This window comes from Lepidochelys kempii, chromosome 20 (assembly GCF_965140265.1).
Source record: "Lepidochelys kempii isolate rLepKem1 chromosome 20, rLepKem1.hap2, whole genome shotgun sequence".
Lineage (NCBI taxonomy): Eukaryota > Metazoa > Chordata > Testudines > Cheloniidae > Lepidochelys > Lepidochelys kempii.
Window position 1 is genome coordinate 23,678,670 of NC_133275.1, and position 26,718 is coordinate 23,705,387.

The 26,718-nt window shown below is 57.2% G+C and overlaps 1 long non-coding RNA gene across 3 annotated transcripts in view; it reads right to left on the bottom strand.

Moving 5' to 3' along the window:
- Positions 1–1,340: 1,340 nt before the first annotated feature.
- The window catches only part of LOC140900812 (uncharacterized), a 37,249-nt gene continuing 11,871 nt past the window's right edge, over positions 1,341–26,718 (bottom strand). The window contains exons 2-4 of one of the 3 annotated variants that reach the window (XR_012155722.1): positions 12,309–12,429; positions 9,190–9,458; positions 1,341–1,700 (exon numbers count right to left, since the gene is read on the bottom strand). This is a non-coding gene — a long non-coding RNA (uncharacterized lncRNA). Of the gene's footprint in view, positions 1,701–9,132; positions 9,459–12,308; positions 12,430–26,718 lie in introns of those variants that run through there. The other 2 variants (XR_012155720.1, XR_012155721.1) reach the window with 2 other exon arrangements.

Here is a 26,718-nt window from a genome sequence, read left to right on the forward strand (position 1 = left end):
CAAGTGCGAGGAGCCGAAGCTGTAACGCCGGGGAGGGGCCAGGCCCTCAGCTCCTTTAGCCCCACCTGTTCCCAGCCTTTCGAAGGGCTAAATGACCCCTTGCGAGGTGGCCACGCTCGCTGTCTCTGAGGGTGGATGGACCAGCCCAGCAGGAGCCAGGAAGCCAGAGGGGACCTGGGTTTTCCTGCAGTGCCCCTCCCCGTGGTATCTGAGCGGGTCAGATCTGGCTCCGTGGCGAGAAGGGAGCCGGCCCAGTCGTCGTCCAGAGCTGGGAGAGGCCAGGGGAGACCAAGCTGCAGGGCCTGTTTGCCCTTGGTTCTAGCCTGGCCGTTCCCGCCCTACCTCCCAAAAATGTCTCCAGGAACCAGTGGCTCCAGCCCTGGGCCCAGCACCTGCAACCTCCAAGCTCTTGGGCTGCCTCTTGCCCAGCATGGGGCACCCGGCCGAGGGGGACAATCGCCCGCCTGCCAGCCTGGTGGATTTCCTGCAGTTCTTCAGTTCCTTTCCAGCTGGGGGGGCAGTTCTTTCCAGTTGAATATTTAGGGACCAACACCCCCCCTGTTATCTCTGGTCCTGTCTGTCCCCTGTTCTCCCTCCCCCCCCCACTATTTCTGCTCCAACCCTGGGGGGAAGGAAGATGTAGATGAATCCAGGACCCAGCTCTGAGGGGGTGGTAAGCTAAATCGATCCCAGTAAAGAAGGGGGGGCCCTGATCCAGCCTGTATTGTGCCCCTATGTGGCTGGGGGTGCGATCGGTTCTGCAGACACCCCCAAGTGAAGGAGTCCTAATCTGGTCTCTCCCAGCACAAGGCTCCGGGCAGGGGGCCGAATGCTTTCCTGGTTCGTAGCTCATACCTCAAACCCTCCCCCTGCTTCAGGCCAGAACAAGACTCCTAGGAGGGTTTTTTGTTTCTTTTTCTACCCTGGGTGGCGGGAGGGTAACTTCTCAGTGTCCACTAGGGGGTGCCCTCCCCCCTCTCCAAAATTCCATTTTCCTCTGGCTAAATTCTACTCAGGAAAGACCCGCACGGGCACGTTACAGACTCGATTATTGTGAAGATGAGATAATTAAAAAAAATTAATATATATGAAGAGAGGGTCTGAAGTGACTTGGGGGGCGGGGGGCTTTAATTTGACTTTAATACTCTGTGTCCCTTAATAGCCGAGGAGGAGCAGCCGATCCTATTCTATATTGCACAGCTCTGGGGAGGAGCCCTCCTGATCTGGTTTGTTACTTACCGGTCATTGTGGGTTTGTTTGTTGGTTTGTTTGTTTCCTTGCCTATATTACAACAAAAAACATGTAATTTTGTAATTTTTTTCTATTTATTGAATTGTTTATTGTATTGTATTTTTTGTAAAAGTTTTAACATTTAAAAAAAATGACTTTTTTGGTTTCTTCTTGGTGCCAGCGGTGGGGGCGGCTGAGTCTGTTCGGGGCATCGCCAAGCCGGGCCGGGCTCGCTGGAGGATGGAAATGTAGAAGGTTTTTCTCTAGCAGAGGGGGACGAAGGTGGAACAACCTCTGCTGGGAGCAGCGGGGGCCAGGCCCTGAGCTCCTTAGCCCAGGGGGGCTGGTTACGCACATGGCTGCTTGGCAGGAGGCCAGGGACATGCAGATCCTCCCCGGTTTGCTAGGAGGCATGGGCCCCCTGCAGGGATCATTGGGCACGGGCGTCTCGGCCTCCTTACGAGGTGGGGCTGGTGAAGGAAACAGGGAGGGGGGCCAAATTCAAAACTGATCAAAGGAAACACATTCTCACCAATGCGTCATTCGCCTGGGGCGCCTGCTGCCACTTGAGCCGGGCACTGCCCTGTCCCAGGGTGAGATGGGGGGAGCATTGTGCTGGGGGGGTCACTAACAGTTGCGGTGCTAAAGAACTTAATTACCTACCCCCGGGAACACTGGAAGAGGAAGGGACGTGCCCAGGCAGAGCTGGGGATAGAACCAGCTTGTCAGAGACGCACTGACCTTCCCCCAGGGCCAAGCTGTGTCCCTCTGTAGCCCTCACTCCAGCCCGAGGCCAGGTCAGGTACCAAGGCCCAGTGGTTTCCGGAGAGGGGGTGGTCAGGACTCCTGGGTTCTATGCCCAGCTGTGGAAAGAGGGGGGAGTAGTGGTTAGGGCGGGGGTGAGAGTCAGGATGCTTGGGTTCTATGCCCACCTCTGGGGGGAGAAGGGGGGCCTGGGAGTCAGGTCGCCTGGGTTCTATGCCCACCTCTGGGGGGGGAAGGGGGGCCTGGGAGTCAGGGCGCCTGGGTTCTATGCCCACCTCTGGGGGGGGAAGGGGGGCCTGGGAGTCAGGGCGCCTGGGTTCTATGCCCACCTCTGGGGGGGGAAGGGGGGCCTGGGAGTCAGGGCGCCTGGGTTCTATGCCCAGCTGTGAGGAGTAGGGGTTAGATCGGGGTGGGGGGAGTCAGGACGCCTGGGTTCTAAGCCCAGCTGTGGTGGGGGAGTCAGGACGCCCGGGTTCTGCTCCGGCCTGGGTACCCTCATGTGAGCCCGGCCCTGGCCGCCGCCCTCGGCTCAGCCCGGGCCCCGCCCGCTCGCAAAGCCGAGCGGCTCCTGCCCCGCGTGCCCCGCTAGGGGGCGCCCGCCGACCAGCCCGCGGGCGCCCGGCAGCGCCCAGTCCCGTGCGCTACGTGCGGCGGCGGCTGGGTTTCGCTCCGGGGCTGTTCTCGGAGCCTGCACCGCCGGCCCACGCAGCCCTGCCGGCCTCCTCCCCGGCCTGCGGGCCGGGGGAGCCAGGACGCCCGGGTTCTCGCGCTGCCCTTCCCACCCCGGCTCCCTGCCTCAGTTTCCCCCTCTGGCCCACGCGAGGCCGCTGCCAACCCAGGGAGCCGGTGAGAGGCCAGAAAAGCCACGCGGGGGCGGGAGGGTCACGTGACCGATGCCTGTGGCGGCATCATGGGACCAAGACTCACCCTTTCCACTGCGTGACCCAGCGCGGCGGGCCCCTGGGTGCCCCGCCCTGCCTGCAATCGCCGGGGCTGGCGGGGGGGGGGCTGGTCAGACCCGTACGGGGTGGAAAGCGAGCGAGGAACATGCAGGCCGGGGGGGCCTGGCCCTGTGCTGGGGGGTTGGGCGCCTGGGGTCCGGGTGAGTCAATGCTGGGGAGGGAGGAGGGGAGTGTGGGGCGCATGGGTGTGGCTGCGGGCGACTCTGTGCACCTCACGTCCTCGGGCGCGCGCACGCTCTGTGCCTCAGTTTCCCCAGCGGCACAGTGGCACTAATGAGCCTGCCGGTGGCTGGTGTGAGTGCGGGAGGGACACAATGGGGCCCCCGCGCTGCCGCATCAACCAGGGTCTGTGCACTGCCCGGGCAGGGGGGCCTGCTCTGTGCTACCGTAATATACCTAATAACAGGCATTGAGCTTCCCCTGGCTGGGAAGATGGATTAGATGTGGGGGGTGGGGAGCGGCCTGAAGATGTCTGGCTGGGGCTGGCTCCAATGGGCCCCTTGCTGGAGCGATAGCCATGCCAGGGTTTTCCCCGGCAGCTTGAAACCAGAGCTCGGCTTTGCCTGGCTCGCCGTGGGGCCTGCTCTGGCAGATGCTGCTAGGACAGCTCTAAAGCAGCCTGGCCCCAAATGCCATGGGGGCAGGAGGGGTAAGTGAGGGAGGGGGCTGGGGGTGCGACCAGGGATGAGGCTGGTTTTGATGCAGGGAGGAAGCGGGCGCTGTTGAGTTCGCCACACCCCAGACCCCTGACCCCCCCCAACTGGCTATTCCAGCCTTGTCTGTGCCGGGAGACGCCGGTGAAGGTTTCACAGCCGGGAAAGTGAGAACGGGATTATACTGCTCAGCCAGTCGGACCTGCTGTGGACACAGGCCAGAGCGTCTCACCCGGAGCCCTGACTCCCAGATCCTGTGCGCCAGCCACTAGCCCCTCTGCCCCTCCTGGAACCCAGGCGTCCGGCCTCATCCCTACGCCAGCCACTCAGCCTCCCCCCCCACTTCCTTCATCCCCCAGGCTGTTGGCTCTCGGCAGGCGCAAGCTGTGACTGACTGGGATTGGAGCCCGGGCGGGCGCGGGGGGCTGACCAGGATACGGTTTCAGGATAACTCCATTTCCTTTGCTGCTATTTCTAGCTGACATTTCAGATCAAAGCGGCCCAGACAGACGACGACTTCCTGACAGGCTGCTGGCGAGTGACCCCTGCAGCCCCCCAGCGCCCCCAACCTACCCGCTGCTGCCCAGGCCTGGGCGCGCGTGTGGTGTTCCTCAGTGAGCCGTCTCTAATATTTTGCACAAGATCAAACACCCCTTTTTAAACTGGTGGCCCTCCCCCCCACCCCTGGGTGGGTGGGCGGGCGGGCTGGCTGGGGGAGGGCTGGTGGGAAAGGAACCCAGGGGCAGGACGTGGATGGGTGCAGATGCACGGTGGAGGCCTGGGGTGACGGCTTTGGGAGGGAGGGGGCTTGAGCGGGAGCAGGGGTGTGGTGTCTAAGAGGCAGGACTCCTGGGGTCTGGCCCCAGCTTTGGGCATTGGGTCTCATACTTTGAGCAGGGGAGCACGAGTGTCCGGGCACTTGGGTTCTAGTCCCAGTCCAGCTCTGGGAGGGGCGTGGGAGTCAGGACGCCCGGGTTCTCTTTGTATCATCTTGGGAAAGTCCCTTCCCCGCTCCATGCCTCAGTTTCCCCTCTGTCTGTGGGGTTATTACCTCCTCCCAAGCACAGTTGAATTCAGGCCCCGCTGTAGCAAATTGGAGGGGGTGTGTCAGGCACAGCTCTGCGTGCCCCCTTTGCCCCCCCGCCCCAGCCACACTCCCTCCAGGGATGCGGGGAGGGGAGCTAAGGCGCTAAACCGTGGCATTGGCTAGGGTCGGCTCTGTAATGTGGACACGGGTCCTGCTATGGCTTGTGCTGAGCCCCCTGAAACTCACTCCATGCAGGGCAGAGGGGGCAGTGACCAGCCAGGCAGGGCTAGTGAGCCTGGGACTTGGCCAGGCTTTGAACCAGCAACCCAGAGGCAACCGGTTCCATACCCCGCTCCCCTCAGCTAGCCACAGCGCCATGTGTTACCGGGCAAGGCCACATGGTCACCTGCTAGCCTGGCATGTGCCCCCCCCCGCAACGTATCCTGTGTATGAACATTCCAGCCCCCCCACCGCCTGCCTTGCGCGGGGGGCAGGCCAGACGGGTCTAGGCGCCAACCAGCCAGGGAGCCAGTGACTCAGAGTGGGTGGGAGCGGATCCCCTTAATCCGCTAATTGCCCACGAGGCCTCGACTTGCTGAGAAACGTTCCTTTGAGCTGCGCTGGGTCAGGAATTCGCCCATGGGGCTGCCCCGGAGGGACTGCGTGGGCCGGGGCTGAGCTGGGCGGGCGGGGACCGGGCTCAGCGCTGTGAACTTCTCTTTCAATTCCGCACCTTGTCCTGGCTTGTTTCGCACGCCTGCCATCATGGGCTTCACGTTGTTCAGTGTCAGAGTCCACGGGGAGACGAGCCTTCCTGCACTTGAGTGGTGGCCACCCTGCCCCTAGCGCTCGCCAGCTGCGCGGGGGCAGAATCATCCCCCCAGTTTTAGAGAGGGGGAAACTGAGGCACCAAGGGGGGGGTGACTTGGCCCCCTCAAGGTCACATGGTCAGTGTGTTAGCCGCAGCATCCTTGCCTAATAGCTCCTCCGCCTCCCTAAATTTCCCTGTTTTCATGACGGGACTGATTTTTCCTTCACTTCCTGTCCTAAAGAGCTCTGCAGCAGTGCCTTGCCATGCCACTGCCCCAGAGGTGGCTGCATTTCAGTGCCAGGTGAGCAACCCTTGTATAAAGAGCCCCTGTACCTGACCCCGGAGACCGCTGCGTCTTGGTGCTGGGCGAGTGGTCCCTACCCACGTTGAGCCCCCCCCCAACCCCATCCCATGGGTGCTGCCCCTCCCCGCTCCCTGTGTCACAATAGCCCTGCGGCTCCGCGTTCCCGTAAGAGGCCACGCCAGGAAGCCTGTGGTTCTCCCAACCGTCTCCTCCGCTCAGGCTCCATGTGGCGGGTGGAGAGGGACATGGCCACTGCACATTTCCTCCCACCGCTTGGTTTCTTAACAGAGCTGCAAAGGAGGAACCGATACCCCACCCCACCCCCTGGGATGCAGGGCTGAGGCCGTACTGCTGGGCTGGGGCTTTGCTGTGGCGCTGAGGGCCTGCAGGCTTTGGGGGGCAGGGGGAAGGTTGTGGGGAACATGGGAAACACCCCCTCAATTCCTTCTCATTATCCTGGGCAGCTAGGAAGAGCAGGATCCCCAGCCATTCCCCTCCTCCGGGGACGTTCATCGGCGTATGTGGGCCACACCTGGGCTCCTGCCCCGGGGTCGAGGGAACCCAGCCCTTCTGTGGGTCCCCTTTGCACAGATCCATGGGCAAAGGCTGGAGAAACACCCAACGTGAGAGCTGGGGCTCCCTGGGCGCACCAGCGGCCCGGCTGGGTGGCCTGGAGCTCAGGTGGGGAATCGGATTCCGAAACCACACGGCTCGGCTGCACGGACAAGGTCTGGGCCCACTGCTCCGACTGGCTCAGCCCAGGGAGGCCCTGCGCCCGCCGGTGTCCAGCTCGAGCTGCCAGCTTGTTCTCCAGACCCTCAAGCTTTCCTCGCAAAATAAATGACAGGAAGAAGCCTCCCACTGCCACGCTTGCGAGACGGCCTCAGAAAGGCCCCCAGGGCTGCCTGAGTTTGCAGAGAGCCTGAGCCTCGCCCGGAGAGGTGGGACCTGCGGCCTTCAGCTCCCGGGGAGGTGGCCTCAGCTGATCATTTAAACGGCCACGTTGTTAACTCATCCCTGCTGTAAAATGTGTGGTTGGGCACCTGGGTTAGCCGGTGATTCAGAGGGGAGAGCACCCCATATTGAGTGACACCTGCCCTCCCCCCCGCAGCACCACAGTGGGGGTCAGCACGGATTGCAAGGGGAGAGCGCCCCCGACGGAGACCCCCCCGCCCTGCTTCCGGCAGCACAGCGCCCCCGAGCGCCGCACTGGGGCCCGGCCCTGGCTGCCAGGGGAGAGGGCAGCGCCCGCCCCGGTTTGGCTTGGGGAATGTTCCGCTGAGGGCGGGGGGGTGGTGAGCCGTGTGCTCAACTCTGCGCAGGGGCCGTCCCGGCCGTGCAGGGGCCAGCTGGGTCCCATCCCCCGGACAGCAGAGAGCCCCCAGTGTTTGTAATAACGTGTAAACACCAACCCTCCGGCCCCAGCTGCCGGGCAGGGAGGGGAACTCCGCCCCCCCAGCCACTTAAATTCTGCTGGTCGGGCCGTGAGCCCTTCCCCCCATGGCTCTGCTGAACCCAGGTGGCCGGACTCCTATCCCCCACCACCTCCGTTCTAACCACTAGTCCCTACTCCCCTTCCTGAGATGGGCCCGGAAACCAGGATTCCCATCCCCCACCCTTCTTCTAACCACTATGCCCTACTCCCCTCCTGGGACCAGAACCCAGGAGTCCTGGCTCCCAGCCCCTCCCACGAGGTCACATGACACTTCCACCACTGCCCCCCCCCGCCGCCCCCGGACATCCCTCAAGAAATGGCTCAGAGGCTCTGACTGGTCAGCAGCGTTTATTCCAGGAGCACCCGGCTGGGCTCAAAGCTTCTTAGCGTCCCCCAGTGCAGACAGCAACACAACCCCCCCACCCCCGCCACAGGGGGCGCTCCAGGCACTTTGCCCCACTGACGCCAATTCCATGGGGTCCCCCCGGCACCCTGGGAGCAAAGGCGGAGTGGAAGGAGGGACCGGGGAATAGCTTGGGAAGAGGAGTGGAAGGAGGGACCGGGGAATAGCTTGGGAAGACGGGTGGAAGGAGGGACCGGGGAATAGCTTGGGAAAGAGGGGTGGAAGGAGGGAATGGGGAATAGCTTGGGAAGAGGGGTGGAAGGAGGGAATGGGGAAGGCGCAGAGGAGGGGTGGAAGGAGGGAATGGGGAATAGCCTGGGAAGAGGGGTGGAAGGAGGGACCGGGGAAGGCGCAGAGGAGGGGTGGAAGGAGGGACCGGGGAATAGCTTGGGAAGAGGGGTGGAAGGAGGGACCGGGGAATAGCTTGGGAAGAGGGGTGGAAGGAGGGACCGGGGAAGGCGCAGAGGAGGGGTGGAAGGAGGGACCGGGGAAGGTGCAGAGGAGGGGTGGAAGGAGGGACCGGGGAATAGCTTGGGAAGAGGGGTGGAAGGAGGGACCGGGGAAGGTGCAGAGGAGGGGTGGAAGGAGGGAATGGGGAATAGCTTGGGAAGAGGGGTGGAAGGAGGGACCGGGGAAGGTGCAGAGGAGGGGTGGAAGGAGGGAACGGGGAATAGCCTGGGAAGAGGGGTGGAAGGAGGGACTGGGGAAGGCGCAGAGGAGCAGTGGAAGGAGGGACCAGGGAATAGCTTGGGAAGAGGGGTGGAAGGAGGGAATGGGGAATAGCTTGGGAAGAGGAGTGGAAGGAGGGACTGGGGAAGGCGCAGCGGAGGGGGGGAAGGGGTTGGGGCCCAGGATTCCCCCCACCCCCAGGTAGGAGGAGCCCCTTGGCTGCGGAGGAATCATCTGGTGATGCTGATCCCCAGCCTGGCGCCTGGCTTGCCCACGAGGCTCTCGGGGCTCCCCTGTGCTGTGCCCCCCCCGGCGGCAGCGGGGGCTCCTGGCCGGCGCGAGGCTGGGGCCGGACTCCTGTTCCTGCTGAACTGAGCCAGTTTAACCAAAGCAACGGAGTATCAGCTCAGTAGGCACGGGAGGCAGAGCCCGGGAGCGCGGCACGCAGGGCCCCCGGACACAACAGCGGCGCTGGGAACGGAACCCAGGAGTCCTGAGCGCCCCCGGCAACGCTAAGCACTAGACCCCACCTCTGTCTAGCTGTGGAGGGGGTGCAGAGCCCCGGGAGACGGACCCCAGGGGGCGGAACTTAGCCACTGTGAACACGATGCGGATGCGAACTCTGTTCACAAGTGAGCTAAGCCCTGCACCCCGGTGCCGGACGGGCACGGGGCAGCTCAGGGATTGGTTACACCCCCGGCCTCAGCTCCCTCCCCAGCTTCTGCGCCCCTCATGCACCCCCCCCCCGCCCACAGCTCCTCCTCCTTTGCCCTGGGCCCCCCCCCCCGCCCTCAGCTCCCCCTCCTTTGCCCTGGGCCCCCTACTTGCCCTCAGCTCCCCCTCCTTTGCCCTGGGCCCCCTACCTGCCCTCAGCTCCCCCTCCTGAAGAGGAATCCCCCAGCTGCCCCAGGCCCGGCTCTGAGCTGTTACCGTGACGGGCTGGGCTGTTCCTCTTCGGCTCCGGGCGCCTGCTGCTGGCGGCAGAAGGAGGGGATGGCTCGGGCCCACCCCCTTCGCCAAGCCGGCTCCTGGGCGCTGCGGCCCGCTGCCCGTTGGAAATCCCTGGCAATGTGATTTTGGGTGGTAGGATAAAAATCGCATCACCAGGAACCCCAGCTGGCAGGGGCGGGAGAAGCCAGCATGGCTGCTGTCCCTGCTGGGTGGGAGAGTCTGGGGGGACCCCACACCCCATCCAGCCGCTGAAAAGACAGGAGAGGAAGGAGTCAGCACCCGGGGAGGAGACCTGGAGTCTCCGGTCAACGTTACACCGGCACCTGCGATTGCGGAGCAAAGAGCAGGTCGGATACACGGTTCCAGGGCACCTTCTGCCCCACAGCGCTGGGCCCTGTGCTCAGCTGCGGTCCCCTCTGGGGTGGGGCATGGGGACTGCTGACACAGGGATCCCTCGCCTGGCCTGCCGGTGAGATGGGGCATGAGGGCTGTTTACACAGGGTTCCTTCACCCAGAGCGGAGATGCAGCTGCCTCTGGGGTGGGGGCTGTTTATACAGGGATCCCGCGCCTGGCACGCAGCACAGCGCCCCCTAGTGCACCAATGGGGCCTGCACTGACTCAGCGAGGAGCGTGCCTGCTCCTTACAGCTTCGACACAGGGGAAACAGCCCTCTGCGAATCCCTTTGGACAGGGGGCCTCCCCACTCTGGCTGCAGAGGGGCCTGGGGACAAGGCTGGTGAACCCTGGCCATTCTCTACCTCCCAGGGGTCATGGGGGGCAGAACGTAAGTTCCAGCAGCTCCAAGACTGCTCTAACTTACACCAGGGGCTGGGCAAGATCCCCCAGGATACTGGGAGTAAAAAGGTGGCTCCAAGTTTCTCCCTCCCCATCTCCTCCTGCCTCGAGAATGGACTCGCTGCAATCAGGCCCCAGGCCAGGTTCACATCCCTCTTGGCTGGGAAATTGCCCCCTTCTCCCTGCCCCTCCCACACAGGAGCACAGACCCAATGTCCCCACTGCAGTGCCTGACATGCCGAATGGCCTTAGGGCTGGGGGGCGGGGAGAGGAGAGATCAAGGAGCGTAAAGAGGAGGATGCTTCTGGTTTCCACTCCAGCAGCTGTGAAATCTGGCTGGGTCCTGCGCCATCTGGGCCTCTGAGCCCCCGCTGCAGAAGGGGGGGCCTGTGTCTGGGCGTCCTGGGGCGGGGCGAGCAACGGATCTCGGACACCAGGCAGCCCCAGGGAGGCGGGAAACGGCTGGGGTCGGTGAGAGCGGGAAGTGGGGGCTCGGAGGAGCCCCGACCAAGCTGCCCCGGACTGCGAGGCCAGAGAGCAGCGAGTGCTGCAGGCCTGGGGCACGGGGCGCGGCTGCTCACCACGGCTCTCGGGCGGCTGGCAGGTGATTGCAGCGTGCGTCCTCGTAGGCACAAAACCACGTCACACCTGCGCTTCCTGACACGCACACTCAGACCGAAACCACACCCACGCCGAACCCGCCGACCCCGAGAGATCCCAGCCGCCCCCATGCACCTCACACTGCCCCACGCATCTCCAGCCAAACCCACCACCCCCAAGAGATCCCAGCCACCCCCACGCGCCTCCAGCCAAACCCGCCACCCCCGAGAGAGATCCCAGCCGCCCCCACACACCTCACACTGCCCCACGCATCTCCAGCCAAACCCACCGCCCCCGACAGATCCCAGCCGTCCCCACGCACCTCACACTGCCCCACGCATCTCCAGCCAAACCCACCACCCCCAAGAGATCCCAGCCACCCCCACGCGCCTCCAGCCAAACCCGCCGACCCCGAGAGATCCCAGCCGCCCCCACACGCCTCACACTGCCCCACACATCTCCAGCCAAACCCACCGCCCCCGACAGATCCCAGCCGCCCCCATGCACCTCACACTGCCCCACGCATCTCCAGTCAAACCCACCACCCCCAAGAGATCCCAGCTGCCCCCACGCGCCTCACACTGCCCCACGCGCCTCCAGCCAAACCCGCCGACTCCCAGGCAGCTCACAGCCGCATATGCAGAAATCACACCTACACTTGCTCACACACTCCAACAGGCAGAAATCACACCCGCGCTTCGTCTCACACGCACACGCTCCTTAGCGGTGTCATGCGCACTCTCACGCCCGGCCCCTTGGCCAGCGAGGGCTGACACGGCCGGGGGGGAGGGGCTGGCATGCACAGCGGGTACGGACGCTGAGCAGAGGGAGTGGGCAGTGGAGACTGGCCCCAGCCTTCGTCAGCATCGCTGCTGGGCAGGACAGCACCCCTTCCCCACCGAAGGCTCGGCTGGCCCCATGACCCGGCTGGGCCGGGCCAGGCACCAAGGGGAAGTTCGCAGTTGTGCCCACCGCGAGGAAGCGACTTTACGCCCGCTGCACTGGGCTGACGCTGTTTCCTAGAAGCCGGCGCCCGCCCGTCAAACCACAAGCCCATCCCCCTCCACCTGGCACTGCTGCGGGCTTAACCCTTTCCTCCTCCGGGCATAGCCACATTGCCCATCACCCTGCGTTCCCATCCCCCAACTCCCGGGCCTCCCCCGAGCTCACTCCTTCAACCCATGCAATTCCACAGACGGGTCATGTCTCAGCTGGGGGTGGGGGAAGGAATCACCCGGTGGAAGTCTTTCTGTCCCAAAGCCTTTGCCAGACGGTCCACAGGGAACACGCACCCGCCACAGAAACGCAGCCAGCTCTGGGGTGCGGCGTGGGGGCTATTTACATAGGGATCCCTCAGCCCGGGCTGGGGTCAGGCGTGGCAGCTGTTTTCATCACAACACAGCGATGCTGCTTGGGGATTGTTCATCCCACCCTGGGGCAGTTGTTTCCCTGTCCCTGGTGCCTACGGAAACAGAAGGCAGCGATTTGCTACATGGGGGAGCTGGGTACAAGTCCCAGTCTCAGCTACTCAGCCCCTGGGCAGCTCAGGCCCCAGGCCAGGCAGAGGAAGGAAGCAGCCCTTTCAGCATCGACCCCCCCCCCCCCGTGGCACTGGCTACCAATCACTGGGGCACCCAGCCTGCATCTCAAAGGCCAGTGGGTGTGACGTGGGGGGAGCAGGGATGCAGTAACAGGGACTCACCAGCCGAACAGGGACATGGGCAGCATCTGGAGTGCAGGGGGTGTCCAGTCTCTTCTGGATTCACCGCGTCAGGTCAGGTCCCTCTCTGAAATCTCCCAGGGGGCAGATCCACCTGCACCTACTAGCAGGAAGGGAAGGCAAGGTGAGCAGCTGCCCATCTGATCAGTGACTCTCCCCAGCCCCCTCATCCAATCAGAGACCCCCACCTGATCAGAGACCCCCCCCTGCTCCATCCAATCAGAGAACCCCCCCCATCACAGACCTCTCTCCTGCTCCATCCAATCAGAGACCCCCCATCCAATCAGAGAACCCCCTCCTGCTCCAACCGGAGAGCTCCATCAGATCAGAGAACCCATCCAATCAGAGACCCCCACCTGATCAGAGCCCTCTCTCCTGCTCCATCCAATCAGAGACCCCATCTGATCAGCAACCCCCCCCACATCATCCCAAGCCACCCCCCCCCCCCAACCCCAGCCTCCTTGGGAGGAGTCCCCTGGCGCTGAGCCTGCTCTGAGACCAGGAGCTCTGGACCCAAACCTGACGCTCAGCCCTCCAAGCCACCCCCGCGGGCCCCTCCCTCCCCCCAGGATGGGGGCATCTGGATTCTGGAGCAGTTAAAGAGGACCCTAAAAATAGATTTTAGAAAGCAATGAGATTAAGTGGCAGCTCCGGAAACCCTGTCTCAGCAGGGTGGGGCCCTGGGCGTTCGGCTGTTTCCAGCCATCCTGTCAGAGCTAGTCTTTATTCGTGTGTATCAAACAATACGAGCTCCTGGGGCCCCTCCCAACTGGGCCTGCGATGGACCTGTCTGGGCCCCGAGCTCCCTCGAACCAGGATCGGCACCCAAGCCCAGCACTGAGGCCTCCTCTTCCCCCACGACTCTCTGCCCTAGAGTCCTGGTCTGCTCCAAATGCTGCCTGGCTGCAGAGAAGGATGCATGGGAAATTGAGAAGAGGGAAGGTCAGAGCAGGGCAGGACTGGCAGTCTCTGTTCAGGAGGCCCAGGGCGGGGATAGCAGGGAGCTGCGGGTCAGGAGTGAGGGGCACTGGCAGGGGAGGGCTGTGGGAGCGCAGGGCGGGGATAGCAGGGGTCTGCGGGTTGGGAGTGAGGGGCACTGGCAGGGGGGGACTGTGGGAGCCCAGGGCGGGGACAGCAGGGGTCTGTGGGTCGGGAGTGAGGGGCACTGGCAGGGGAGGGCTGTGGGAACCCAGGGCGGGGATAGCAGGGGTCTGTGGGTCGGGAGTGAGGGCCACTAGCAGGGGAGGGCTCTGGGAGCCCAGGGCGGGGATAGCAGGGGTCTATGGGTCGGGAGAGAGGGGCATCTGTGACTCAGCAGCTGAGCACCAGAACAGCAACTCAATCCTATGATGAAGGGTGCACCGAAAATACCTGTAAGAGCATGGCGCACCGACTCCATTCCTAATAGAGCCCAGCTGTCCTGGCTTCCAGCCCCGCCCCCAACTAGGCCATGCTGCCAGGCCCACAGACCAGGGATCCTTCCTTCACCTGCCTCTGACGCCCCCCTGCCTGTCCTGCCCCAGCCCAGGGTCGGGTGTGGGGTGCCTCTCCCTGACCACATGGCCGGAGGTGAGCATGCCGGCGGGAACGCCTTTGCTCAGCCTGGCTGCTCCAGAGCATGTGACATCTAAGGTCAAACCGGGGATATTTCAAAGGCCAGTGGGTGTGACCCGTTCGGGGAGCAGGGCTGCAATAACAGGGACTCCCCAGCCTAACAGGGACATGGACAGCTAGTAACTAATGGTCCCTACTGAGGGGAACAGAGCAGGATCCGCACTCAGCTTTATGGCATTTAGAACAGTGCGGCTCCATGTCTGGGCTCCCTAATCCATAATGTACAGCGCCCAGCACAATGGGGTCCTGGGCCATGTCTGGGCTCCTTGGTGCTACCGTAAAACACCTAATACATAATGTACAGCGCCCAGCATAATGGGTTCCTGGGCCATGTCTGGGCTCCTTGGTGCTACCGTAAAACACCTAATACATAATGTACAGCGCCCAGCACAATGGGGTCCTGGGCCATGTCTGGGCTCCTAGGCGCTACCGTAAAACACCTAATACATAATGTACAGCGCCCAGCATAATGGGTTCCTGGGCCATGTCTGGGCTCCTAGGCGCTACCGTAAGACACCTACTAATTAATCAGAAAGGTGACACTTGCGCCAGCCGCCCTGGGACATTTCAGCACAGACCCCTGTCTGAGTTAACAAGGAGCTCCTTCCCCACAGGACTAGTCACATGCTCCTGCCAGAACCCAGTACATCCGGCCGGCTGGCTTCCATCCCCTCTTGGGGTTATTTTCTATCGATCATCTGCTATCAATGTATTACATGGGCATTGCCAGTAGTCAATATTATAACCATTACAATGGTGCTGGAGACCCTAACCGAGAACTTGGCCCATTATACCGGGCGCTGCGTAGACCCTGACCAAGATTGGTGCCCCCATTATGTGGGGTGAGTGACAGTGGGAGGCAGTCTCTGCCCCACAGAGTTTACAATCTAAATTCCCCCAAGATGGGAGTCGGCTTAGAACTCGGGTGTCCTGACTCCCCGTACGCTGCTCGATCCACTAGACCACGCTAGTGCATTCCGATGGCTTTGCCTTGTTTTAAACCCAAACTCACAAGGATCAGATTTCCCAACTGCCATCCAATTCTAGGGGCGTGAACAGGAAAACAGCCCCCCGGGCACAGCAGTGAATCCCTAATAACCAAAGTATAGCGCCCAGCGGGGTCACAGCGTTAGTGAGTCAACCAGCGAGGAAGCAGTAACAGCTCCACGTGACCGAACGAACAGCCATTCAAACATGGAAGCAACACATCATCATCCCTACTTCGCATGGCGAACAAATTCGTAAATATCGGTTCTGCGGGAGAATGGATTGACTGTTGCTTGGAAGAGGTTATATCAGGAAAACATTACTCCCCTCTCAAACAATGGCCTTTAACTAGGCTTCAGGGCTAGAGCAGAGAACAGGAAGACCCTCCAAAAAGTTATTTAAGCTCTTTCTGAAACATTTTGCATCACTTCCCTGGAGCTGGAAAATATCAGATCATTTTGTGTGTTTTCCAACCATCTGCGGGGGTTCTGGAGAAAAACAATGTAAGTGGAGTGACAATGAAATAATAACAATACTTTAAAATGACCAAATTCTCCACAATTCAGAGCATGCTTTTCCACCACTTGGAAATTGGTGATGCCTTTAAAAGGAAAATAGCAGGAAAAGAAAGCCCAGAATTAATTACATTTCATATAAAAAAGCCTTTTTATAGCAACTTCCAGCCTGTATGATTTAGTAAGCAGCATGCTGTATATAATTTTTTTCACCCAGCACTAAAATGCAGCCACCTCTGAGGTGGAGCAGTTAAAAAACTGAACAGCAATGTTACACAAGGCCTGTTTACCCAGCACTGAAACGCAGCTCCCTCTGGGGTGGGGCAAAAAAGGTTTTTAACCAGCCCGCGGCAAGGCTGCTGCACAGGGATTGCCAATTCAGCGCTAAGATGCAGCCGTCTCTGGGACGGAAAATGGCAGCTGTTTAACTGCCACAGAGCAATATCGCAGGAATAGGACAGGAAGTGAAAAAGAATCCGTATCCGATTGAAAACACAAGGGGTAAGAACGTAATTAGCAGAGTCAGACTTTGGACAACAGGATATTTTACTAAAGCTGCCGTCACCCAAAAGATGCATCTCCAGCAGCCCTGGGTCCCCTGGGGCGCTGCTGGGCCCTGGATTCGCTTGCTGAGAGTGCCCCTTGCTGAGTTCCCAAGCACCACTGCCTCCCTGCTGGCTTTTCCAGGGAGAGTTCACCCATTCAAGTACCAGCCAGCCCTGCCTCTGCTTGAACGTGTGAGAAGTGAGCTCATCACAAGCACAGGTGCTGTGACCGCAGGCAGGTGACCAAGCGCTGCCAGCTTGGATTCAAGGGGTGGGGATTTAGGCAGTTCCATATGGAGCTGATTCATCTCAAGTTGTTTTAAAATTGAACTTCAAGGGGGGTCCTTCCTCCTGGCTGGAATTTCCCCTGGGACTCCTCGGTTCTATCCCCCTGCTCTACCACGGACTTGCTTCCCTTCTCTGTATTTGCAAAATATGACAATACCTAGCACTTTCCAGTCCCCCAGATCTCAAAGTGCTTTACAAGGGAGCTCACTGTCATCACCTCCATCCTACACATGGGGAAACTGAGGCACAAAGCGGGGCAGTCACGTGCCCGAGGGACCCAGCAAGCCAGTGGTGAGGCCGGTAATAGAACCCAGCACTAGGGATTATTACTCTTCAAGTCTGGATTTCCCAAGGTCTCAAGGACCATTTATCCCCAAATACCCGGCTGCTGTCTTGGCGTCTGCATTAGGTTTGGATTTTCCAGTTGCAGCCAGGGCCCAGTGAGGGCTGTGTCTCCTCTGGCCAGCTCTTCCTCAGCCCCTGAGATTGCTGAGCCATCTTGGAACAATCTGTCCCAAAGTAACAACGGTTACAATTAGAGCTTCATTTTGTCCAACAATACCCCTCCCCCGAATCCCGTCAAACGGCCACAGACTGAAACGCTCATGGAGCGAGAACGACCCCCGAGGGGGATAAAAAACCAAGCTCCAATGGACGATGGGCAACAAGATGGGGAGCCGGGTGGGGAGAGATGTGGCCTTGCCGATTCTCATGCTATGGGGTGTTTTACTTCAAGTCCCAGCTCCTGGAGTCATGTGCTAATCTCAGTTTTCATTTCAAGAATGTTTCTTGTTTGTGTTCAGCAGTGATGGGGAAGGAGCGGAGAAACATTTGGGGAGCCGGCTCCAGGGCTCAGAAACCCACCCACGCAGCACGCTGGCATTTCTCCCGTTCTCCAACTTCGTTTTCATTTTTTAAAAAAAGTGGTGGTCGTGGTCACAAAGAAAACCACAGGAACGTGACTCAAGCGGAAGCAATGTCTGCCTGAGTCTGCCGAGAGCCTGGAACAAGAGCTTGGAGAGATGTGACCTGCCCCATTCCACTCAGGAAGAGGGGAACTCCGATGCCACAGTGCTACAAGTCAACAACCGCTCACTATTTCATCCCTCCTGTAAGGGAAGCTGGCAGATCGGTCCCGTTCACTGCGAACCACCTCTCATTTTGATGCCAGCAGTGGGTGTCATTTGGGAGAAGACACCGCTGATTTCTTTTCTCCAGGCAGGAAAGAGCTGAGCCCACGGACAAGGTCAAGCGCCAGCCGGAATAGGATCATACGCAACTATCTGCACAATCTACCATGATCAGCACCTCAGTTCGGCAACTTGTGTGGGCAGAGTTTAGAGGAGTTCGCTCTCCCCTCCCATCTCTCCATGGCACAGTGGGAGCATCTGGGTGCTCTACGGGCCCAGAACGACTTCACCATCATGATCCAGAGCAGAGGAGCCTGGCGTTCACGTCCCACCAGAGGTGCAGGCTTCCGGGGCGGGGGCGGGGTGCATTTAAAGTTCTGGGAGGTTGCTGGATTAAAATCCACTGAGGGTTTTAAGCTGTGATCCAGCAGGAGCTGTGAAATTCACTCCCATGAAGAGGGGTTTCACCCAGTGCGACTGGCTGCAATTTCAGTCCCCTGGAGTGACTTGGCTCTTGGTGGAGAAGGAGATGCTCATCGGGTGGGTGGGGAGGGGACCAGCGTGGTTTTGAGCTGAGTGCGCACATGGAAAGTAGCAGAGTGCAAGGAGGGTTGGCCTGGATATGACATCCCCTTTCAGCTCCCAGATGAAACTGGGCTCCTGCTGGTTGCGTGCAAAGCACTTGCAAATAAAAACCAGCTATTTTCTGCTTCTGCTATTTCTTTGGAAGGTGCTAGTCACAAGCGGGGGTGGGGAAGGGAGTGAATCCTGCTGTATAAATAGGGGAAGCTTCCCAGAGAGAGAGAGAGACAGAGAGAAGAGTGTGAGACATGCACAGACAGACACAGAGAGGGAGAGCGCCTTTCTAGTCCTGCCAGAGGTGTAAAGAAATTGCCTTCCCCAACCACGCCCCAGAGCCAAACTTCTCTATTTACACCCATCACCTTGATCTCTAGTCCTTGAGCAAAATTCAAAACCAATGCAAGGAAACCCTTTTCTCGCCCGACGCACTCTTGGAGTGTGGAACTCCCTGCGACAGGATGGCCCCAAAGCCAAGAACTCAGCCAGGTTCAAAAAGGGACTGGAGATAGAAATGGAGGGTAAGGTTAATGCAAGCAGGCCTTTTGGAAGGGAGATTAAACCTCCTGCTTCAGGATTAGAGCAAGTCTGTAAGTATCAGGGATTGTTCTGTGTCTGAACTGCACTTCGCACAATGGGGTCCTCCCCTGGGACGGGGTGCTCCTCGGCACTACCGTAATACACCTACTAGAGAATCATATATTAGGATGTTCCTTCCACTGGTTCTGGCCACTGTCAGAAACAGGATACTGGGCAAACGGGCCTGAGAATTCCTCGGCCTGGGGTTATAGAGCCTCAGAGTGGGAGATCTAGGGATAGAACCCAAGAGCCCTGGTTCACACTAGAACCAGTCACCTCCCCAGGGCTAGGAGTCCTGGTTCACACTAGAACCAGTCACCGCCCCAGCACTGGGGCCAGACCCCAGCAGCCCTGATTCTCAGTCCCCTATTCCCTGCTGTGGGAGCGAGCATGCCTAGCGGCCTCCAGTCAGTTCACATGGGGTCTGCGATTTATACTCTTAAGGGATCTGGTGCCTTCAATTCCTCCCCTCCGATCCCAGCGGGGATCCAGCCTCTTTATCCTCTGCTTCAGCTTCTGTTGGGAAAACGGCCTCTCCAGAGGCTGGAGTTGCTGGCAGAGCTGGGACCATGAGAGTCAGGGGCTGCTCCCCAAAGGCTGGCAAAGCCCTGCCAGCCGGCAACTTGCACCTCCATGCTGCTGGGCACCACACTTAGCTGTTGTGCAGGGGAAATGCTTGATCTGTGAGGCAATGTGGTCTTGTGGGTAGAGCTGCCCGCCCTGGGGGCTTGAGCTCTATTCCTGGTTCTGGGAGGGAGTGGGATCTTAATGGTTAGAGTGGGGAGCTGGGACTCAGGACTCTGGGGTTCTACCCCTGGCTTTGGCCCTGGCTTGGAAGCTCTTACCCAACTGCACAGCCCCGTGATTGCTGTTGATCAGAAGACCCCTCTCCTCGGGTGCTTGCAATGGGGGCGGGCAGCACACAGCTGAGATTGCTGGTATTTCTGGATCTCTGTGCGCTGGTCCTGCTTTCCCAGGCCAGCGTGTGCCTTCATACAGCAGCCGAGTCAGGCCGGGTCATAGCCTGACTGCTCCCTCCGGGCTCCAGCGGGTCTATATCGGGGCCGCCCCTTGTACGGTACTAACAGAGCCCTAGTAAAAATAACCCCCGGCCGGCCTCGTGCCATGTGGTGTCGAGAATGCACGAAGCTGGTCTCCAGCCCTCCTCCCCTCAAGGCTGCCAGCCCCTTGGCCTTCCCTTGCATGTAGCTGGCCTCACGCAGCTGCACGGGGGGGTTCCCTCTCCCCCCGTTTGTGGGGACAGGCTCAGTCTGCTGCTCCCCCGTCCCATCATGCATCTGAGATCTGGCCCATGGCAGGGGACCCAGTCCTGCCAGTGCCCACAGCCCTGCTCTGTGAACGGGCTTTGCCTTGCATTGCCTGGGCCCAAAAACGTAGGGCTGGGGGCTCAAGCATGCAGCTCCCCCAAAAGCTGCAGTCTGGGGCCAGGCCAGCTGGGAAGGCAGTGGGCGAATGATACCGCTGGGAAATACACGATGGGGCGGGAATGCAAAGTCAGCTCCACTGTGAAACCCGCCCTCCCGCCTCAAGCAGCAAAGAGCCAACAGGAGGAGACCGGCAAGGCTAATGCACATAGCGTGGTACACTGACACCAGAAGGAACGCCTCGCCTGGGGTCTAAGAACTGCCGCGTGGCATGGTTGTGTGGTTAGAGCTGTGGGTCTAGTGCATTAGTGCAGGGGCTTTGGGACCTAGGATTCCAGGGTTTTACTCCTTGCTCGGGGAGGGGAGCCTGCTCAAGTGAGGAGAGCGGGGAGGGGCAGGGGGGGCTGTGACTCAGGACTCCTGGGTTCTCTTTCTGCTTCTGCAGAGGAGTGTGCCTTTGCAGAGACAGCTGAAAAGAGACCGCCATGACTGCCAGGAAGAGAAGCTCTAGAGGGCAATCCCTGGATATACTGGGGGATACCCTTCCCCCAAAACAGAGCTCCTACCGAAAATGAACAAACAAGTAAATTAAAGAGGCAAGAAAACATGGCCGAGTCTGGAGCAAACAATCATTCTTTCTGGAGGGAAGGCAGGGACGATCTGGATTTGACGGCAGCCGTTTGAGCCAATGAGCAATACCCCGTTCTGGACACCCCCGGCCTCTGGGGGAATCAAGGGCTAATGGGCCAGCTTCAAGAAGAGGCGCGACCAAAGCTGCGGGCACTGAGGGCTTGTCAGAGGGGGATGCTTACGGAGGCTCAGGCAGATCACCTGAAGCTGGGCAGTCAACGATGAACACGCCTTGGACGCCCGCGGTCAGGAGTCAAGGCAAAGTTTGTTACAACTTTCATTCACCTGCAAGGATTTTTTTTAGAGGCAGTTACATCTCTGTCCACCAGGTGGAGCAATTTTTGATTTTGGCCTTTGGGGGACCAGAGTGACAGAAGGTGATGACTTAGCAACTGCAGTGTTATGTATTGTAGCCATGACAAAGCCAGGGGAGTATTGTTCTCCTGACGCCAGGCCTCGCCGTGTAGGTGTGGACGATCTGTTTTGGAGGAAATCACTTCTGCAAATATTGACTCACGGCTGCCGATCTGGGTCACCCTGGTATGAATCTGCGGTGACTTCTCCACATTTATACCAAGATCAGAATCTGGCCCGGCACGTGAAAGCATGTTCCTGTCTGAAGGGCAAGGGCTAGATTCTGACCTGTAAATGTGGAGTAACTCCAGGGAAGTCACTGGAGTTACACTGCTGGAAATCTGATCAGAATTACTCTTTCTATTCCCACTAGCCAGATAAGGCTTGGACCCAGGTGGATGGGAGACAGAGGCTGAGATTTCCACAGGGATCTGCAAACCCAAATGAATGAGAGTGGAGGAACATCACAATGGCCAGGTTACTAGTCTAGGGCCTTCCCCGTTCTGCCACAGATCTCCTGGGGGACCTTACATCCAGGTCCTCAAAGGGAGTTAGTGCCTAATTCCCCTTGATTCGCTCCGTCCCTGATCTTCAAACAATCAAAGCAAAACTCAATGGAATCTGCTGGGTTTTAACCTCATTTATCTAAGGAAACCCCCATCGGGGACCTAAAACCAGAGGCATCAAGATCTTCAGGATTCCCTGACACTAGGAGTTAGCAAACTTCAGTCTGAATTTTAGATTTGCAACCAAACGTCTTACCTAGATCCTGAAAATTTGAACCTCTTGGTTCCTCGGCTTTTCAAGGTCTTTCTTGCAACTAGACCTGGTTGAAGTTTTTCAAAGAAGCTTTTATCCCCCTATCGAAAAATGCAGTTTTGTGTCTCAGTTGAAAACGTTCAATTCCAATTTTTTGATTAAAAAAAATAAAAAGAAAAAGAAACTGGAATTTTTATCTCAGTCCCAAATTGAAATTTTCATTTCACTTGGGTTTCCAAAAACCAGGAAAAAATCCTTTTTCTGGCCCCCACCTCTACTGTCTCTCCCTTTTTCAGTCCAAAAAAAGGGGGGAAATGTTTCTTTTTTAAAGGCATAAAAATACCCCCAGATCTCCATATTGACATTTGTCAGATTTCAAAAAGCAAAATTTCCATTCAAAACAATCTGGCACAAAAGTTTCATTTTGAATGTTTCTCTTGAAAAAAAAAAATCCATGGATTTTTCAGTCAAAAATGTTGATCAAAATAGTTTCTCTCAAATCTATTCAAAGAAATAACATTGGATTTTTCCACTAGTTCTATTCACAACCTCAACAACCTTGAAACCATTATCAATTTCCTTCTGAGAGACATTCTGACTCTCTCTTATCTGAGGTTCCTGAACAGTAGATCCAGGACTCCTAGGCTCTGTTGCTAGTTTAAGTTTAAAGCCGGAAACGACCTTTAGATCGTCTAGGCTGACCTCCTGGAGAACTGAGCTTGGAAGGATTAGATTTTTATTGGTAAATGGCAATTTCACCATGCACACACAAACCGATAGGAAAATATTTCCATGGATAATAACTGAAACTTACAGACAGGCAAAGAAAGAAGAAGGCTGCTTGAGAACTAGAGGTTGACTGAAGGATATTGACTTGATATATTTTGACGTGCTGTTGACCATTTGTGTTGTAACAGTTATAAAGCTTTCACTTTTTGAATCTCAAGTGTCTCCTGTCATTAAATAATTATTGTCTGACCCCATAATTTCCCACAACTGTAAAAACTGAAATGGATAAAATAAAAAATCTTCAAATCCAGAATTTTGCACAAGTGTTAAACTGTAAATAGACAAAAACTGAAAAAAAAACCCCCACCAATGTTACCCCCCAAAAATATATATGTATAAAAAATCAAATTCTGCCCAGCCTGTGTGTTCCTCAAGGCCTTCATTTTTATCCAGATACCCCATATTGAGCCCAAAAACTTGAGTTAGGCTTAACCCATCTCAGGCCTCAGAAAACTAAACTATGTATCACTGGGAGAGACAAAGGCGTCACCAATGCCACTGACCCACCTTGTGACCGTAGGCAAGTCACTTCCCTGCTCTGTGCCTCGGTTTCCCCATCTGTAAAATGGGGATAATGATACTGACCTCCTTTGGAAAGTGCTTTGGCGTCTCCTGCTGAACAGTGCCCCAGCGAACAGCATTATTAAGATGCCAATCACACATATGGGACTGCGAGTTCCCTGTGTGTATAAAATGTTAATTTAAGGAGCTCATAATGGGAACCCACCCAACATTTATCTTTCAACTCTGTGCCCAAAGCACGCTGGGCTTGCAGGCGGGGAGGTTTGGGCCCAACATTTGCTAATGTGTCTATTGATATTGGGTGCCCAACTCGAGATGCAACTTCAGCAAACCAGTGGGAGTTGTAGGTGCTGAGAGCATTCTGAAAACCAGGGGCCAGGTTCTCCTCACCTCCAGCACCCCAAAAGTGAAGGCGCTTTGGAGAAATGGAACTTCAAGGATCTTTGACTGTTTCCACTCCCCCCAGTCAATAAAAAGTAAAGTCCACCAACATTACAAAGAGAAGGGATCAGCAAGCGGAAGGGGCAAATATCTCAGCTACTAGAGCTGTCCTGACCCTCACTGTGGTGCAGATTATGTGGGCATGCTAATCTAATATGTAGATGTAGGAGCTAAGTAGGAATCACTATAACCGATTTATACACTCCAGCTTCTAAAGAGGACTTCTTCCCCTAGGCCCTGATTCAGCAAAGCACATAAACACTTGCTGAATCAGGGCCTTAATAACCAGGGATGCTGCCTCAGTATTTTTCAGCGAGACGAACAAGATCAACAAAGCAAAGGTATACAATTGCCTGGGCTGGTATTTATCATGTATGTGTCTTCCTGCGGCGGGGGTGTTTTGTTGTTATGTGTACACAGACGTGTAGGGTGGGGGGGGCGGTGTTTAGCAGGGCCATGGTTTTCAAAGCTGACGACTGATTTTGCGTGCCGCAATTTTGTGTGCCCAACTTGGGACATCTTTAAGGAGGCTGATGCTTTTCAGAGGCCCTTTGTACTTTCTGAAAATCGGGTCCCTTTCAGGCATCTCAGATTGGCCCCCCAAAATCGTTAGTCAGCTCTAGTACATCCTGCCCCATATATGTGTGTATATATATACACGGGCCTGGTCCATATACTATCATTACCAGCTTGTGTATACAGCCATGGCCTGTATGTATGGTACACACACACACATCGTATGTATAGTGAGACAGTGCAGTCTAGTAGGACGATCACGGGACTGAGATTTAGGAGATTTAGAGCCTGGTTCCCGGCTCTACCATTGGCCTGCCGGGTGCCCTTTGGCAAGTCTCTTCACATCTCTGAGCCTCAGTTTCCCCATCTGTATAACATGGATAACAATACTGACCTCCTTTGTAAATGGCTTCGTGATCTACTGCTGGAAAGCACTAGGTAAGAGCAAGGTATTAGTTAAGGTTGCCTAAGTGGCTCCATTCTAAAGGATCTTTTTCAACTGCTTATAACTTTCACCTTCAGGCTAAATCCTTCCATCTTGAGCCTCTGCAAGGGGGGTGAATTGTTTTGGAAACCGAGCAAAAATGGGTCAGCTGTTTTTGAGTACAAAGTGAAAACAGGATTTTTTGGTTGTTTTTTGCCCTGATAAATGTTATTTTGTTAACTTTTTACACACACGGAGAGGGAGCACAGTCTCACATGTACAAGGTGACATTGTCATCCTAGTGTTTGCTCACGCGGTATATTTTATCAGCAGACTTTGCAGAGTGGGTCAGTGCCAATAGCCCCGTTTTGCAGACAGGGAAACTGAGGCACAGAGCAGGGAAGTGACTTGCCCAAGGTCATACAGTGAGTCACTGGAAAAAATATGAACAGAACCCAGGAGCCCTGATTTGCTGCACCTCTAATCACTAGGCCAAGCTCCCTCCCATAGTAAGGAACAGAATCCAAGAGTCTTGATTCCCAGCTCTTTGCTCTAATCAGTGCCTGATCCTATCTACACAGACTTGCTATCAGTTGCAGAAACTCCTGGAAGAAACGTGTAATGTGGCCTAGATCGATGTTATCCTGCTATTCTGGATCTAGCTAAGCCCCAACCTCCCCAATGACATCACTGTATCCATAGTAACTAACGTACTTCAAAGGGAAAAGGGTGGAAGGAGTCCGAAAAAATATGGATAAACAATGAACAAACTCAGCTGCTTAAACAAAATGTTTGATGGTGCCCAGGGGGGCTATAAAAGTTTTATTGCCACTTGTTTGGGAAAACCTGTGTGTACTCACTTGAAATGCCAAAGGGAATGGAACAGGGCTAGATCAAGCCTCGGAGCGGAAACCAGGACTCCTGGGTTCTTTCTCAAGCTTTGGCAAAGGGAGTGAGGTCTACTGGTTTGAACAGAGGTCTGGGAGTCAGAACTTCAGGGTTTCAGGAGGAGAGTGGTTTCTCGTGGCTAGTGCAGTGGGGACTGGGAGTCAGGACTCCTGGGTCTGTCTCCCGCTTTAGCAGGGGAGGGAAATTTAGTGAGTTAGAATGAGGGGGCTGACCATCGGGATTCCTGTGTTCTGTTCCCAGCTCTGCCTCTTCATGCAGCAACTCACTGCCCAGCTTTAGGCCTCAATTTTCCCCACCTGTAAAATGGGGATAATCCTGACCTGTCTCAGGGGATTTTTTTAAGGATTAAATAACCTTTTCTTTAAGGATTAAATAGCCCCGGTCGCTGGTTTCTGAGCCCTGTAAGGAGTTAGATGATTGCTGAGTGCAATCCTGTGGTGGTGACACTCATTCCACAGTACAGGTAGGTGCATCTGATTGCCATCATTAACATCTCTCAGGGATGATGTCACTGGCTGAACTGTTTCTTTGCTGTGTTATTTCCCCCCAAAATATTTAAAAATTAGGGGACAGATCTACAGCTAGGATCTAAGATCTGAGTCTGCCCTGGCTTCCCGGCTATTGGGGCCCAAGCTAGCTCAGGTCTGCGTACCTGGGCTGCAATCAGACCCGCATCTGGAGAAGTGGCTGGTAGCTGGGACAGTGAAACTGACACGGGACGCCACTGGGTGGGGTGAGGTGCTCTGCCAGACCTGCCCCTCCCCACGGCAAGCTTTGATCGAGTGAAAACCCTTGATTCGGCCCAGGCCAGCAAGTCGTCCTTGAGCTGAACATTCTCCTCGAGTGTGAGGGGAGGGGAGGAAGGTGGCTTCCTTCAAGGCGGCAGGGTCAGGGCGGGGGGACCAAAGCCCTGAACTGATTGCAAGGAAGGGGCTGTGGGGACAAATAACCTAACTAGTTTGAAGATGGGGCCTGGTATGTTTACGACCGGGATGATATGACAGGGCGGCCACAGGGGCTTGTCTCCCAGCTTCCATCAGTTTCAATGGGAGAATTCAGCCTTCTGAGTCCAAGGGAGAGCTGCCGATCCATACCACTTGGATCCACTGAGTCCCATGGGGTGAGGCTGATTGACACCAGCTGGGGATCTGGCCTAGGCTTTGTAGCAGTCCCACAGGAGAGCTGCTTTATAACGCTGTCTCCTTCGTCCAGGGTCAGTAGCTGCAATTGACAAGTGGGTCATTTCCCACTCAGCCTCACACTTCCAAGCCAAGGCGTGTACGCCGCACCCGCGGGGTTCACCCAGCGAGATGGGCTCACAAGCACCCATGTGACATGTGCATCCACCGGCTGCTGCATGAACTGCGAGGTCTCTGCAGGTGCAGCCTACGGGCCGGCTCTGTAAATCTGGTTACATATTAATGGC